This window comes from Vespa velutina, chromosome 1 (genome assembly GCF_912470025.1).
Source record: "Vespa velutina chromosome 1, iVesVel2.1, whole genome shotgun sequence".
NCBI lineage: Eukaryota > Metazoa > Arthropoda > Insecta > Hymenoptera > Vespidae > Vespa > Vespa velutina.
Window position 1 is genome coordinate 1,000,001 of NC_062188.1, and position 17,500 is coordinate 1,017,500.

The following is a 17,500-nucleotide window of genomic DNA, read 5'->3' on the forward strand; positions in this document are numbered from 1 at the left end:
CGCCTTGTACCTAATCTAATTATACAGTTCCACGCGAGCCGCCACCAACCCCTATCCGCAGCATCCACGCACGGCCACGTAAACGTACGCGTCCGCGTCTTAATTCTCATATCTTTCTCCTCTCTCACTCTCTCTCTCTCTCTCGCTCTCTCTCATTCTCTCTCTGTCTGTCTGTTTCTCTTCTCCCTTTTCTCCTCCTCCTCCTCTCTTCTCAAATGTATGTATGTATATATATATATATACATATATATATGTATCTTCATGTCGAGCGCCCTGGGAAAGATGTTGTTTGCTCGCATACAATGATGTTACGAAAACTATCTTCGAAATGATGTTTGTTTAGTTATTTTCTTTTGTTTCTTTTTTCTCTCTTCTTTTTTTATTTTTTTCAACGTTGACACCATTTTTTTAAACGTTTTTTTTTTAGTAACAATCGATATTCTTGAGTATGAGATTGGATTCCAAAAAGTCATCGTAGGAGGGAGTCCTTTGAACATCGGGATCGTTTCTTTCGTAGCATTGAAAGAGTTAGAATCTGAGTCTGAGTTTGAGTCTTCCTGTACGGAAAGTAAAATGAGAGAGAAGGAAATAAAAAAAAAAGAGAAAAGAAAAAAAGAGTAAAGAAAAAAAAAACGAAAAGGAAAAAAGAAAGAAAGAGGAAAAAAAGAAGGCAAAAGAAAAAGTAAAAGAGAAAGAAATAGAACGACGAGTAAAGGAGGAGTAGGAGGACGGAGTGAAAGAGGGAGGAGGGATAGGGGTGAGAGAGAGAGAGGAGATGGGAAAAGAGACAAAGAGATTCGCGAACACGGAGGCCTTTTCAAGTTCCATCCTCTGCTCTTTCTTCTCCGTGCACCGCTGGAGCCACGTAGTTACTGTGGTAATGAGAGAGAGATAGAGAAAGAGAGAGAGGAGAGAGAGAGAGAGAGAGAGAGAGAAAAAGAAGGGAGTGTTGTACGCAAAGTACTGCACGGAAGTGCAGTTACCGTGCTTCCGACATGCGTTTTCCTACCGAACGTCACTATGTTATATCACTTCTTTTTTCTTTTCTCTCTCTCTCTCTCTCTCTCTCTCTCTCAGTCTCTCTATTTCTCTCTCTTCCTTTTATCTATTTCTATCTTTCTTTTTCTTTTTTTTCTTCCCGTCGCCTCAAATGGACGGCGCGCTCGTTTGTTGGAACAAGTCGTACAACGATTACGTGACTCTTCTTCGTCTTTTCGATCTTTTCCCTTTCTTCTTTTTCATCCTTTCTTCGTCGTCTTTCTTTTTTATTTTCTTTAGATCTTGGTTTCACTTTCTCTCTCTCTCTCTTTCTCTCTCTTTCTCTGTGTGTATGCTTGTTATACTTACGTACAGATGATTATCCTAAGCGATCTCACTCCTTTCACGAATTTCGAGAGCAGTCAAAGTCGGTTGTTGAGTGAGGTTGAACGGCCACGAAGGAGACGAAGAAAATAAAAGGGAATAAAAGGAAAGGGAAAAGATCGGATGGCGAGGACGACGAACTCGAAAGTCCATTGTGCTCTCGAGAGTGTGTCCGGGAGAGAGAAGGAGGAGGAGGACGAACGGCTCGATCGCGTTCGTCGACTTTTGCACGATACTTTAACGCTCTCTCGCCTTGTAATTGGCTGGAGGCCGACCAGGTGCCCGCGGGAACGAAGAATCGAACGAGAAAGAGAGACGAAGAGAGAGAGAGAGATAGAGAGAGAGAGAAAGAGAGAGAGAGACAGATAAAGATAGAGAGAAGGCGTCGAGACGCGGGATCTTTATTGGCGATCTCAAGGTCAAACGAAGATCTTGAAAGAAAGATCGAGGGTCAAGCGATCTTAGCGAAAGTTTTCCACCCAACATTCACTCTCTTTCTCTATCTATCTCTAATTTTCTTTATTTCTTTTTATTTCTCTCTGTCTGTCTCTCTCTCTCTCTCTCTCTCTCTCTCTCTCTCTCTCTCTTTCTCTTTTTTGTTTACTCTCTTTTTTTTATCCTTCAATCTTCTTAACTTTCGGATTTTGACGGATAATTCGATTCCGCCATTTTTTATAATCCCAATCTTATCGGGAAATAAATTGATAATCACATTTCGCGCTCCCTTAGGCTTTACGAATCTTGACGACGTTTACGAATCATTGAATTTAAACGAGCGTAGCTTAGAACACAAGCCTCCACATTTTTTTCTAGTCATATACCGTAAAATTTCATGTATTTTTCGTCTCATATCTCGTTACATTACGGATACACTACATTAATATCTTTAAATCTATCGAAAATTTCGATGCAAATTATATCGGTGCTTGCACGTAAAAAAAATTTTTTTTCTCTCTTTTTCACTTTTTTTCTTTTTTTTTTTTTTTTTTTTTTTTTTTTTTTTTTTTTCAAACGTTCGATTTGAATGAACATTTCAAAGGAGAAAACGTGATATTCCATTATAGCATCGCATCAACTGGGATGAAAAATTTTGTTTTTTTCCACTTTCTTTTTTTTTTTTCTCTCTTTTCTTAAGGATATTCGCGAACGTGAGAAAGAGAGATGATACACAGGTATAAATTAGAAGAAGAGAAGGAAGATAGAAGAGATGGAGTTTGTGAAGGAGACGAGAGACTAAAAATTAAACGGTCTCTTTCGCGCCGGGTAGTCTTCTCGGAAGGGCCCTGTCCCGAGGGCGTCGATAACTATTTTCAAACGGCGCGGTTAACCGCAAACTTGCACCGTCCACTTTTCGTCTCTCTCTCTCTCTCTCTCTCTCTCTCTCTCTCTCTCTCTTCTACCTCCGGAAATACCAAAGAGTCTCTTCTAAATCTCCTATGGCGGCCTTTTTTTCTTCTTTTTTACTCCCGTTCTTTATTTTATTCCTACACACAGATTAAATTTACCAACGAGCAAAAAGTCATTTTTTTTTTCTTCGGATGTGGTCGGCATCCATTATCGTGATTAGTAGACGATTAGTATTTTTCATAATGATATCGCAATTAAGTTTCCTTCTTTCTCTTTTGCTTTTTCTCTCGTTTCCTATTTTTTTTTTTTTGTTTTCTTTTTTTTTTCCTTTACTTTTTTTTGTTAAAACGCATTTAATGAAAATAAAAATGTAACATCATCAAAACGACGACAAAAACGAAAGAATAATTTTGGGGAAAAATGTCATTCAAATTGAATCGTTTATCGAATCGTTTGGTAAAAGCTCGAAAAAGATGTTTGCGTTTACAATTCGAGAGAAACTGTGTGTGCCATTGAAAATCTGTCACGCAGCGTACTGTAGGTCGCGATGACTGGGTAACACTAAAAATAGTCGAGCGGAACGACGCCGCGGCTATTATTAAGACTCGATCGATGTCGAGGCAGTCGTTCCGAGTTATTCTAGGGTGTCTCGAAGGAGAACGAGAATGATGGACTTTTGTCGAATCGATTTGATTTTCTGAAAAAAGGAAAAAAGAAAAAGGAAGAAGAAGAAGAAGAAGAAGAAGAAGAAGAAGAAGATAGAACGATAAATTCTTGATCAATGCATTTTTATATATCAGAAATTTTCATCTCTCCTTTGAATTTTTACAGATTTATCGCGACGAAATGTTACAGATAACTTTGGCATGCGCGTTCGATAACGTGCTTTCTTGGATTGCGTCTACTTATTATATACATGTGTGTATATTATATATCTTAGTATGTTCACGTACATATACTAGCCCGAGGGGGTCGGGCTTACAATGGAAACCGAGCCGATAAACCGAGCGTAGGATTTATCGGCGCCATACTTAGCCAGGAAATCGCGCCACTGCGGAAATATACGTGAGATTGTGTGTGTATGCGCGCGCGCGTGTATATGTATATATATATATATATATTATATATATATATATATATATTCTCGACGTATAAACGTTTATCCGCGCATACAAGCGAAGTTTGATAGTAGACGCGCGGAAACGACGAGGAGGTCCTTCGAAGCGATCGGGGAGTAGCTTGGAAACGCAAGGGCTTACGCGCGTTACCGATAAATCGACGCTGCTTTCGATGCATCGTAAATTAAAAGCGTTCGATAAAAGAGCCGACGAAGAACGTTTTTCGCTACGAATCGTAACACTGTAAGAAGGTTTATAAGGTATCGTTGGCTCGTATATTTGAAGAACAAACGTAACCGATTTATTTTTATTTTTTTCCTCTTCTCTCTTTTTTTTTCTTTTTTCGTTTTTTAATACTTTTTATGGATAAATAACTTCTCTTTCTATATAAAATTATTTCAGGAAATGTAAAACATATGTCTGCGTGTGCGTGTATATATATATATATATATATATATATATATATATATATATATATAGAGAGAGAGAGAGAGAGAGAGAGAGAGATTCAAATTATATTCGGACTTTTCCTCTCTTTTATCCGTAATTTTAACCATTTGCACTTGTGTGTCTACATTTAATTATTATGTGTATTAATTATCCCCGTTCAAAGGATTGTATAATTAGAAAATGTTTTTTTCTTATTTTTCATTCCAAAGAACAAATATAAAAATTATTATGAGCGAAAGGGATTAATTACGTGTTGATTAATGCTCTCGAATAGTCCGTTTCAAAATTTCAATCGATTGTCGGAAGATGGCCTTTGGTCTTTTTTTCTTTTTTCTTTCTCTTTTCGTAATTCCTTTTCAGATTTCTTTTCTTTTTTTTCTTTTTTTTTTTCTTTTTTTTTTTTTTTTTCGTTTTGTCCCTACTAACGAAGAGTAAATCAAAGAAGAAATTTTTTTTCTCGGTATATTCAACTATGTCAGCGGATTCATAATAGGCCGTACGATCAACGCGAACTTAGCAATACGCCCACCGTCGTTGTACCGTTTTATCACGATTCCATTTCACTCTTGTAGTCCTCGGTGTGAGAACACACTAATGCTCCTTTGCTCGTGGCCACGCCGGGTATTAAGCGGCCATTAGAAGCGGCCGAACTCTGGAAACCTCCAACGATTCTCTGCCACCGCGGCTTAATTACTTTCCGATCGTGGCCTTTCGCTTAATCGAATTTCGACTAATCGTCTCGACCTCCTTCTCTCTCTCTCTCTCTCTCTCTCTCTCTCTCTCTCTATCTATCTCTATCTCTTTCTCTGTTACATTACGATACTCATTCGCCGTTTTCTCTTTCTCTCTCTTTTTTCTTTATCGTTCTATTTCTTTTTTACCTTCGCAAATTTTACGTTACACGCGTTTTTTTTTTTTTTTTTTTTTTTTTTTTTTTTGTTCTTTTTATAGTTTCTATGATTTTATTGATTTAGTATGAATTTCAAAGTTTGCGCTTATATTAAAAGTATTCATTGTTAAGGAATTTGTATGAATATCTAATCATGTAAGAGTACTTTAGAACGAAATATATATATATCCCCTTACTTAAGTATACTTCGTATAAAGTCATATCCATCTCGAAGTTCATCAATTAATCCGACATTTCAAATAGAGATTTCATTCTCCGTAGAAAATCTCAAGCTAAATCTTAGACGAGAGCGGACGCTTTCGCGCGAGAGCGAGAGATAAGCACGCTAATTATCCCCTCCGGCGAAAGTTATGAATTTTAATGCCACAAATTCCTAACTCGATAATCCTACCTCGTCGTACAATTAATTGGGACAATACGTTAGCACCAGCGCGGCTTGGTGCTTGCGACAGAAGTCTCTTTCCCCTACCTTCTTCGCGTAGCTGTCGCACAGTATATAGGAAGGGTAGCAAGAAGGGTGAAAGGAAGAGAGGAGGAATAGGTTGAGAGAAAGGAAAGAGGCACGCAAGAGGGTTTCGAAACGACGACTTTTCGGGGCCGAGTTACTAACGACTGCTTTTGTGAGTTTGGGCTATGGGGGATTGAGCACAAGGTACTACCAACCCCTATGAACGTTTATCATCCCCCCCCCCCCCATTACTTTGTACACGGATCACGATCGCTTTTCTTTCGAAAATTTGCGAATCCTATTTTGTGTTTGTTATTTTACAACTTTCTATATATTATTATTTAATATTTAGGTTTTCTTTTTTCTTTTCTTTTTTTCTTTTTTTTTTCTTTTTTTTTTCTTTTTTTTTTTTTTGGAGAATTCGGAGAGTGGGGAATAAGGAAGGGGGTGGGGAGGAAGAATAAAGAAAAAAGCAAATATGTAATACCACCTGTTACTGGAGAAAAAAGAATTCGTCTGAAGGGTGTAGATATTTTCTCGAGATGCCGAAGATAGCTAGGAATTTTTACTACCTGTTTCTTCTTCTTTTTATTTTTTCTCCTTTTTTCTTTCTTTCTTTCTTTCTTTCTTTCTTTCTCTCTCTCTTTCGGAAAAGAAAACTCGCATACGGATGTCATCGATCACACGCTTGGTCGCACAGAGACGCGTGGGGTTCGGCGGGACATTATACGTATATGCATACATATATCCACTGCATACGCGTAGATGTGCATCCTACGAGTGGCCGTAGCGATACCAGATTATGTTGGGAAAAGGAAAGAACGAAGGATGCGATTATGAGACACTTGTCGCCCCGGAAAAACTTGATCTTTTATAGATCCTTGATTCTATTCAATCTACGAAACTTGCTTCTTTTTCACGAAGAAAATGTCGTCGTTTCGATCCTCGTTTCGTGTCATATTTCGAATTGGATATATTCGTATTATACAAATTATGGATTTGACTTATGACCTTAAAACCCACGTAAATGCATAATCGTAAAATGGTCGAGTGTAGCCGTGGAAGCTCTATTCAATTGTAAATTTTGAAGTTTTGCGGAATAGCATGAAAAATAAGAAAGAAAGAAGGAAAGAGAGAAAGAGAGAGATTTCGTATAAGAGCGTCGAAAATCCACTCGCGATTTTTCAACGGCGCATTCTCGAGAAAATCGTTTCACCGTTCTAAATGCATATTTTGAGGGCGGATAACCGGCGTTTCCGCGACACTCGAAGGATTTTTGCGACTCACAGCGGAAATGCCGACAGGTCGAATTTTTGCTTGATCCATTTTTTCTTTTTTTTTTTTTTTTCTTTTTTTTTTTTTTTTTTTTTTTTTTTTATATCTCTTTTCCAAAAATTCTATTCCGTTATCACGTCTAGCAGCGAATAACTCGAACGGAAGACTCGACGAGTTGGAAATATCTTTTTTTAATTTTTTTCCCGAATTCTTTTTTCTTTTTTTCTTTTTTTTTTTTTTTTTTTTTATCGATTTCTCGATCGATCCCCAACAAAAATGATTCTTTACATGTTTTCAAGAACTACGTTCGATCACGTTTAATTCACAAATTCAATTTACTTACGATCAATATTTTAACAAACAGACAGCGGCCAAGCCGGAAAGGCGGGTTGAAGATCGCAAGGTCGGTCGATGCACTCCACTCGCGTATATGTACAATCCGAGTAATCGTTGGCTCGTTGCATTCAGGGCCAGGCAGAAGTGCACAGCGCGTTACGATGCACGCGAACGCTTTCTTTCCTTCCTCGCGGCCGCATTCTTCCCAATGCGACGTTCTTTCTCGCTACGTTGCATGCCTCTTCCCATCCTCTATATCCTCCCCCTTCTCCCGTTCCTGCTCCTCCTCCTTTTTATCCTTCTTCTTCTTCTATAGATCCTCCTTCTTAGTGATTCTAACTATTGGAATATATCCACATTTCCTTTTTCTTTTTCTTTTTTTTTTTTTCTTTTTTTTTTTCTATTTTTTCTTCTTCTCAAAGAACGCAAAAAGTTTTTTAGTTCATTAAAAATGTGCACTTTGATATCGTACAGAGAAATCGAAAAATTATTTACTTATCGGATGGAAGAAAGAGAGTAATTTTTTTGTCAGCTCATTGACGATAATGATGCACATGTATGATGTGTTACATACATATATAATAAATAGATGATGAAGGTACGTAGAAAGAGAGACAGAGACAGAGAGAGAGAGAGAGAGAGAGGGAGAAAAGGAGATCAGAGTGGTTCGGTCAGAACCAAGCAAACTCTCATAAATACGATTCTCCTTCTTCATCGTGTCGCTTATTTCAAGCCAGAGGGGCTGTTGGCTCGAAGCTTGGTCGAGGGGTTGCTTCGAGATGAGAAGAAAAAGGATGAAAGAGAGACGAAGTTAGAAAAGGATGCATACTACTCACCGCACCGTGTAAAGACGAAGGAAACTACATAGAATTCGGTTTTCCAACGTCATTCCTCCTTCTCCTCCTCCTCCTCCTCCTCCATCTCCACCTCCTCTTCTCTTCGACCGTCTTCTTTCTGTTTCCTCAACGTTTTCTTCCTTTCATCCTATCTCGAGTTCCTTTTTTCCTTTCTTCCTTTTCTTTTTTTTTTCTTCTTTTTTTTTTTTTTCTTTTTTTTTTTTTTCCTTTTTTTTTTTTTTTTTTTTTTTTTTTTTTTTTATTCTTACAAGACATCCTCGCGCGAACGAGCGACGTACTTTACTACGTCGACGACGATCCTCGAGACGACGAGAGGTGGTTGTTCCTTCGAGTAACGAAATCCAAAAGACATTGCTGAGAAAATTTTACAGACAATTCAATCGATACGTTCGTTTCTATATTTTCGTCTCTTTCACTCTCTCTCTCTCTCTCTTTATTTCTTTTTTTTGTTCATAAAATGTTAAACATCCATAAAAATTCTTGGTGTACATATATATATATATATATATATATATATATGTATATATAATATATATTATATCATATATATCAGGATATATAAAGGAAAGATATATCAGATATACATAAATGAATATATAAAATATTTTACATTATTATCATTAGATATTCGATAAAAGATCATACGATGGATTCTTTCGCAAAAGGACAAGAATTCGTCGAGACGTTTTAAAAATGGAAGGAATTTTTTTCGTCTCTATCGTTTTCTCCTTCCTCAACGCGAATACATAGAGGCAGCCACGGCATCGTTTTATTTTTCAGTAGCACTTTCCGCCCTTCTCATCGTGAACACGACCTTAGTCGCCCTTCCGTCTCTCTCTCTCTCTCTCTCTCTCTCTCTCTCTCTCTCTCTCTCTCTCTCTCTTTCTCCTTCACCTTTCACCCTTTCACGCTTCTGACGAAACGAGTAACCCACTTTACGATAATTCTCGAGACGCAAGATTTTTCACGGAACGAAAGCCGCCCGGCGAGCCGTCTGAGAAAATTTCCTGGCATCTTATTTCTCTTCTGCTAGAGTATTCTTTCCCTCTCTCTCTCCCTCTCTCTCTCTCTCTCTCTCTCTCTCTCTCTCTCTCTCTCTCTCTCTCTCCACCATATCTTCTCTCCCGCGTCCGTTCACCCGCTTTGCCTTTTATAACTCGTCTGCTGGAACTACTCTCTCGTTCTATATATCTTTCTCTCTTTCTCTTGTCGAGAACGAAATACATCCTCGAGGTCGTCTTAAATTTCATTGTCTTTTCATTCGCTCTCCTTTACCATGCGATATCACGTCCCAATGAATCTACCCGTATGTATATATGTATACGTTTCCCTGATTTTCCTTATGTTTTAACCTATTCAAATTATAATTAAAAAGCACCTGATCATTTCACACATTGATAAATTTCTCATTAACGGTAAACTTTACGCAGAATATGAGACAGTCCTGATAAATCATATAAGTTCCATCGTTTTTTATCAATCTCATCGGTCTTCGGAATAGTCAAATAATAAATTAAATTTCGTGTATCCGATCTAAATTGTATCTAGCCGCGCGTGTAATAAATTCCACACGTAGCGAAGGTTTCCCTCTCCATAAGGTCATAAATTCTGTACGGTGAGAAACGGTTCTCTTTCCATACGGCCCAGTTTCTCTTTTCAATCTGTCATTACCCTTTCAACTTTGATTAGATTAATACATACGATAAGAGATACGAGAAATTAGTTTAACGATAAACAATTAATTCGTACAAATGTTTTATCATTTTTGTCATTATTTATTTACGTACGATCCATAAAGGCCTCGTACGTTGCTTAATTCTATCTCGATGAATATTATCATTGTTTTAAAGAATATGAGTTCATCGGCCTATTATGCCATTTATGATCACAGGTGTACACTGAATATGCATCCAACGATATGTCATTTAAAGTAGCTCATAGTGTAATTTTCATGTAACTTCGGATCATCGAAAACTAACGATACCGTTAATTAAGCATCGATACTAGCGCGAGAATAGCTATTTTGCGGTGGGTCGATTTCATACGTAAATCTGTCACGTATTCGTTCAAATATGAATATAAACAGGTAGGAGAATACAATCGATGATTCAAAAGATTAACGTGATCTATCTTTTTCATTCTGTTACGATTAATTAATAAGAGAAATTTCATTTCCATGATCCTGACGTATATGATTACGTTAAAAATAATTTTATATTTGGTTATAAAATATTTAACATTTTTATGATATATCACTTAAAAGTCGAAGATAATGGTGACTCATTTTTAAGGACGATTTATTTGTTAGCGTCAGTCATGTCCTCTCCCTCCCCCCACCCCTCCCCCCCTCTCTCTCTCTCTCTGAAAAATATTTTTTTATTTTTTAATGTTTGACCTAAAAGTAGGTCAACAGAAAGAGACGTCACGTGCTTTCACGCGCAGCATAACTTTCGTAATGTCAAATTACATTTAACAGCTGCCACAGTCCTGTAGTTTTCCAGCAAGGACGTTTCCTCTGTTCTATCCTCTTTGGATTTAACAGAGAGTTGGTCCACTCTCGCTCGTTCGTTTCATCCTTCACCTCTTTTTCCTCAACCACCACCTCATCCTACTCTTTCTCTCTTCTACTCGTAGTTCTTCCCTTAGCCTCGGAGGAGGACAACGTTAATTGCTGGATTCGGAGGTAAATTCGCCGCACCTAATTACCGTCCATTATCGTCTTAATGGCCGTGTAGGGCAAACGTCACTGTTCGTTCGCGACTCTCTTTCTCTCCCTCCCTCCCTCTCTTACCCTCTTTTCACTCGAAGTACTCTGTAAGTGACATTTGTATCGTGAAACTGTACGATATCGTGCCAACTGTTGTCGGCATTGTCGATCGAGAATAAATTATCCTCTTGTATCATATACATTTCATATTCATTTTTACATTATATCATTTTATTGCCTCCCCTCCCCCCCCCACTCCCTCTCTCTCTCTCTCTCTCTCTCTCACACCTCCAATTTATTCGATTATTACGAAATTCTAATCTTCTAATCAAGTTATTCTCTTCTTTTCTGTTGCAGGTAATTCGCTTGAATCTAAAAGAGTTATCGAGATAAACCGGCACACTCATTATGCATTCGTCAGACTTTATAGGTAAAATTTTTATCATGAAATATTAGCGCAAATATTTTCATCGAATTTCTTCTTTCGTTGACTGATTTTTAAAGGAGAAAAAGACGAAGAAGGAAAAGTCGATAAAGAAATAGAAGAAGAAGAAGTTTCGAAAAATGGTATCCCGTCAAATGCATATATCAAGTCGCGCGAAGGGGGATGAATCGTCCAACGGAAGGAAACGAACGTAATCCTTAAGAGAGAATTCTAATATCCATTAGTCGGCCGATATCCGGCTAATTCGTCTCTCCCTCGTTTCCTCCATTTGCATATCTTCCTTCCTGGCTTTCTTCCACGTCGTACTCACCGAGAAAACTCGACTGTTCGATCTTATAATGTAATCGTTCGTTCTCTCTCTCTCTCTTTCTCTTTTTCTCTTTTTTAATCTCTTTATTAAAACTTCGTTATCCTTTATCAATTTTTATCGGGGATCAAATTGACGACAATCTATATAAATCATCGATAATTTCCTTATATCTAATATTAGAAACGTTTATTCTTACATAATTAGAAGTAGAATAGAAAATCTTGCAAGATTTCAAGGTCAATTTCTTTCTCGATGAAAGAGAACTAGGGCTATATAAAAACTCGAGAGCAAGTAAATGAGAGATACAGAGTGAAAGAGAGAAAGTGAGTGAGTGAGTGAGTGAGTGGGATCAGATGGGGTAGGGTGAAATAGGTTAGGGTAAAGTATAGGAGGTAGTGGGGAGAGAAGATCAAGTTCGCGAGAAAAGCATTGAAAGCAGAAAACGTGGCCGAGCGGTCTGGAGACACGAGAGCGAGTTTGCGCTTACGTACGAGTAGGTGCTTAGTCAGGCTCGAAGCAAAACGTTGCGTGCATCCGGGCAAGACCGGGCTTTAAGTGGGCAAGCTATTGTCCCGCTTGGCCTTGAATCTAATTATTCCATTGGAAACAGACTTTTGCACCATACAATGCACCTACCAATAGTAATATCACATGTATTTTTCTTGTTCGTGGGTACGTATGAGAATCTATAGAGGTAATGTTTTTATTCTCCTTCTCTCTCTCTCTCTCTCTCTCTCTCTCTCTCTCTCTCTCTCTCTTTATCTTTTTTTCTTTTTTACTCCATGATACTCAACGTTGGGTTCCGCAGGAAATTAAATAAGCGGATATCGAGCGTAGGCGTGTTCGCGAGAAGTCTCATGAAAGAAAAGAAAAGAGGGACAGAGAGAGGAAGAGAGAGAGAGAGAGAGAGAGAGAGAGAGAGAGAGAGAGAGAGAGAGAGAGAGAGAGAGAGAGAGAGAGACATCGTGAATATCGTTGGTTATCCCTGTTGTACTCGATCCGAATCTACTTGTGTTCTACGTTTGAAAACGAATCGTGTTAAAAACCGGATTTCTCTTTTCTTCCCTTTTCTCTTCATTTTATTTTATTTTCTTTTTTTTTCTCTCTTTTTTTTTCTTTTTTTCTTTTTTTTTTTTTGTTTTCTTTTTTGTCTTCTCCCTTTTTCTTTTTACTGCTTTTTAACTCGTAATAAATTCTTGATTTATTTTATTTTCTAGGTATGTATATGGTATTTTTGTCGGTTATATGGAGTTAAGAGAATTTTTATGATATTTTCAAAGGTTGTGAAATCATAAGATATTTTTATGATTTCGAAACGTACTTATGTGAAACGGTAAAATAATATCCTATAGGTAACGCGCCGTAACGTTATAACGAAGGTTCGTTTCTTTTCTCAAAAACCTTCGGAAAACTTGAAGGAACTCGTCGTATTTTCCGTCGTAACACCGACGAAATTTCACAAGGCAATTTTCTTTGCCGACGGGAGCGCGCGCGCAGAAAGTGAGAGAGAAAGAGAGAGAGAGAGAGAGAGAGAGAGAGAGAGAAAAAAATAAGAAGGTTTAATAAGAAAAAAAAAAAAAAAAAAAAAAAAAAAAAAAAAAAGAAAAAAAAGGAGAGCAAGGGAGTTTATACGACGGCAAGAGTCACTAGATCGGTCGATCAATCTGGTGCTTGCAAGGAAAGAATATCTCGACGACTTATCGTATCGATGCCTTATGAATAGTCGATTAAGAATCTCGATGGTAGGAATTTAAATTTTTATTAACCTTCATGATGGATTATATATCGTGAATATTATTGGCTGAAGGAGTTTGGTATCCGATGAATAAACAAAAAGCGTGTATGAATTTTTAGAGATATCGACTAATCATTCTTTTGTTTTGTTTTTTCTTTTCTCTTTTTTGCCCTCTTTCTTATCTTTTCTTTTTTTGTTTGTTAATATAAATATATATATATATATATATATATATATATATATATATATATGGTGTGTGTTATTAGAAAGATTGTCGCGAATCTTTTAAAAGCGTTAGTGGTTTTCTCCGTCGGGCAACCTTCGTAAACTTTGCGAAACTTCGAATGGATGGAAAAGTCTTAGGCAAGGGAGAAAGAGAAAAAGAGCGAGAGCGAGAGAGAGAGAGAGAGGGAGAGAGAGAGAAATATAAAGAACGAGGGGTGAGCACAAGGTACGAACGCGGATACGGACGGTTTATGAACGTCGGCGGAAGTTGAGATCTCGTTCCTTTCCCAGTTACCGCCTACTTTTTCATTATGTCTCTTTTATTTAATTTTATGTATCTCTTGGCGGCTAGTGGCGTGGCTGTGTCGGCTCATCGTAACTTTAATCGCATCCGCGAACGATCCTCATTCTAGTTTTGCGAGATAAATCCCAGGGAATTTTTCTGATATTATTCTTTGCCATTCCATTTTCCTCCTACTCGTCGCCTTTTAGAATTTCTCGTGTATATGTTCTTTCCTTTTTTTTTCTTTTCTCTCTTTTATTCTTTTTTTTTCCTTTTTTTTTCCCCCCCTTTTTTTCTTTTTCTTTTCCTCCTTTTCTCCTAGAAAATTATACGCGCAAGAGAAATAACGACTTGGCAGAAATCCCGTATCGGTATATTAAAGAGAATGTTCGAATGAATGTGTTGTTGCTTGAAAAACGAAAAAAGAAGTACAGACGGATTGTATCCAATTTTTTATGCACTCTCTTTTCTCTTTTCCTCGCTCGTGTCCTCTCGACGTTTGCTTTTGAAACGGCAGTAGTAGAATTTTTCAAAGAAGAAAAAAACAAAAAAAGGAAAAAGAAGAGAGAGAGAGAGAGAGAGAGAGAGAGAGAGAGAGAGAAAAAAAAGTAAAAGAAAAAAGAGAAATAAAAAAACGTCAAGTTCGTTAGCTTTTGATTTTCGCATTGTTGTGGTGTATACCGTTTTAAAAATTCGTCCTTCGCTTGGTGAACAATCTTATGCGATCTCGCCTGCATGTGTGTTAGGTATAGGTGTAAGTGTGTGTATGTGTGTGTGTGTGTGTGTGTGTGTGTGGCGCGCGTCGTTCGTTTCACTCGCTCGCGTATAAACGTGAAGAGAAGCGTACGGTAAGCGCGCGATCTTCGTTGAAACCGAGTTTACAGAGAACCCTTTGCGTTTGTCGGCGTTTCAACCGCTTTCCCGCGGAGTGCTTTGGCGTTAGTAAATTGCACGTTGTACCTTCGGGATACGACTGTACTTTGTAGAAGCCGAAGGCACGCATACCGCCATTTAGCGATTGTATTTTGAAAATCTCGTTGGTGAATTGAAGTTTCTCTCTTGGGTTGGCAATGTTAAAACATGAATTTCCAAGCTTAACCCCGAAAACGTGTTGACATTTTCTAATCAAGATGATACGCGCTTATTAAATACCATTAAAAATTTTCCTTCGTTAATCTGTATTAATTGATTAAATATAAAGGTAAAATATAAAGGTAACATTGTTCCAATATCAACGGACTTTAAATTTTATGCGCAACGAAACCAATTGGATACGCGCGCGCGTTCGTGGTTATTATAACAACCGGTGTCCTCATAAATTATAATATGAAATGCGGTATAATTAGAGGAACAAGAACGCGGACGCGCATTGTGCGCTCACAGGGATTCGTCATATCGCTTGGCGAATAATTGTTATCGTTTTGCCACGGTATCATTCATTATTACCAAGTCTTTATATCGCGCGGGATGAAATATTGAATCGCGTTTGTAGAGATTTCACAAACAATTTTTATATACAATAATAATAATAATAATAATAATAATAATAATAATAATAATAATAATAATAATTATAATAATTATAATATTAAATATACGTATATATGTGTATAAAAATTTATATATGTATACATTTATGTTTTTTTATATATATATATATGTACGTAAATACATGAAAGGAATCCGACGAAACATTAATTTATTCGAAATGAAAATTATCTCTTGTTTCTGAGAAAAGTTTATGAAAAAAAAATAAATACGAATTAAGTTTCAATGTGTATTCTAATTTCGAGTTTTTAAAGCGATACCGACGACTCGGTACGTTCGTTTTAAAAAGAGAGAAGGAGAGGGAGAGAGAGAGAGAGAAAGAGAAAACATCTCGAAGAGGATGAAACTGAAGTAATGAAAAAGGAGAGAAGAAAGAAGAGTGGTTCTAGAAGATCGTAAGCGAAAAGTATCGTTTCCAGACGAAGAAAATTTCCTTAATTGCTATCGGGATAAGGCGCGAACGATAAAAAGGAAGGATGCTGGAACAAATCCTTTTAACAACAATTTCCTCTTCGTAGCGAAGCACCGGATGATCCAGCTTTTCGATCTTCTTCTTTTTTTGTTTCTCCTTCTTCCTCGTTTTCTTCTTCTTCTTCTTCTTCTTCTTCTTCTTCTTCTTCTTCTTCTATCGAAAGGATAAAAAAAAAATAACATCGACTATTTCCTCTTTCGCTTACGGCATCTCGAACGGCTTTTAACTAGCGACTTCATCGGTTACGTTGTCCGTACCACCTCCCTACGGATTTGGCTTCCTTGACCCCATTACGTCTTCCTCCTCCCCTAGCTGATGCTTCACAACACTCATTCGACGAAATCTACTTGCTCGTCGAGAGAGTCTTAAAGAATTCGAAGATGCATGACGTTCGTAAACACGCAAAAGTTAACACTTTAAACGTGGGGGAAAAAAAGAGATAGAGATGGATAGAGAAAGAGAGAGAGAGAGAATAGGAAAAAAGATTCTTTGAAAATTCTACCTTTGCTAATGTATAAAGTTCAAAGATTTTTCTTACAAAAGTAAAATATCAAGAGTATCTTAAAGTCGCGTCAAGGTCGGTCTTTCTTTAATACGAAAAGAAGAAAAATAGTTGAAATATTAAAGATGGTTTTATAACAATCTAGTCCTGTATTAAAAATAAAGCTTCTCGCTTATGGTTAACTTTAAGGATGTTGCTCGATCAATCCGATTTCTTAGTCTCCAGAGAAATCAAGACTATATCAGAGAGAGGGAGAGAGAGAGAGAGAGAGAGAGAGAGAGAGAGAGAGAGAGAAATATCCGTTAAGAAAGATTGTATTATTCGATGGAATATCTTGAATATCCATCACCTCTATATACTATTTTCAAGTACAAGGAAAAATGATACGTACGTAGATCGTCCTTCGAAGATCCTTCGTAAATAACACATGATAAAGGACTGATTTGAAGTTACACGCTCGGTACCATTACCATAATCACTGCGATTTTCAAGCTAACTCGATCGACTTAATCGAATGATTGTGCACAAAAGATTGGCATCGATCGATATTCGCTTAGAAAAGCACGACGGTATCCATTCCTTCGAAAACTTTATCGTGTACCTTTTCATCGAAATTGATCCGCTACTAAAACACCTTTATCGTCACTACCACTCGTACTCTCTTTCTCTCTCTCTCTCTCTCTCTCTCTCTCTCTCTCTCTTTCTCTTTCTCTTTCTCTCTCTTTTCGAATTCGTTGGAACATATCGAGCACTACGTTAACTCTGATATTTATTACAAGCTACCGTTGAACCTTATCGAGTGTCCGAAATTGTGAGAATTCCAGTTAACCTTTCCTTATATATATATATATATATATATATATATATATATATATATATATATATATACACGACGTAGATGTAGATAGATCTCTAGAACGGATATATGTATATATATATGTGTGTGTGTGTGTGTGCAAACGTGCAAGTGTTATACGCTAGCGTACATAAGGTAGTAGGACATATCCGTGATTATTCGAATGTGTGCGTAAGGCTCACAAATACGTAGGAAAGCCTTTGACTGGTGCACGAAGGGAAGCAACCCCTCAAGGGTACAGAGCACGATATTGATTCCTTCGCCGCTTCCAACGGTATAGGAGTGTTACGCTACGGCCGATAGCCGTCTTCGTC

The 17,500-nt window shown here is 37.4% G+C and overlaps 1 protein-coding gene across 10 annotated transcripts in view; it reads left to right on the forward strand.

The window, feature by feature from the left end:
• The window catches only part of LOC124950671 (mucin-5AC-like), a 189,383-nt gene that overhangs the window by 159,449 nt on the left and 12,434 nt on the right, over nucleotides 1–17,500 (forward strand). The window contains exon 4 of one of the 10 annotated variants that reach the window (XM_047497702.1): nucleotides 11,168–11,240. The exons of the other annotated variants lie outside the window; for them this stretch is intronic. The gene's annotated coding sequence lies outside the window, so the exon portion shown is untranslated. The remainder of the gene's footprint in view (nucleotides 1–11,167; nucleotides 11,241–17,500) is intronic. 10 annotated transcript variants of the gene reach the window in all.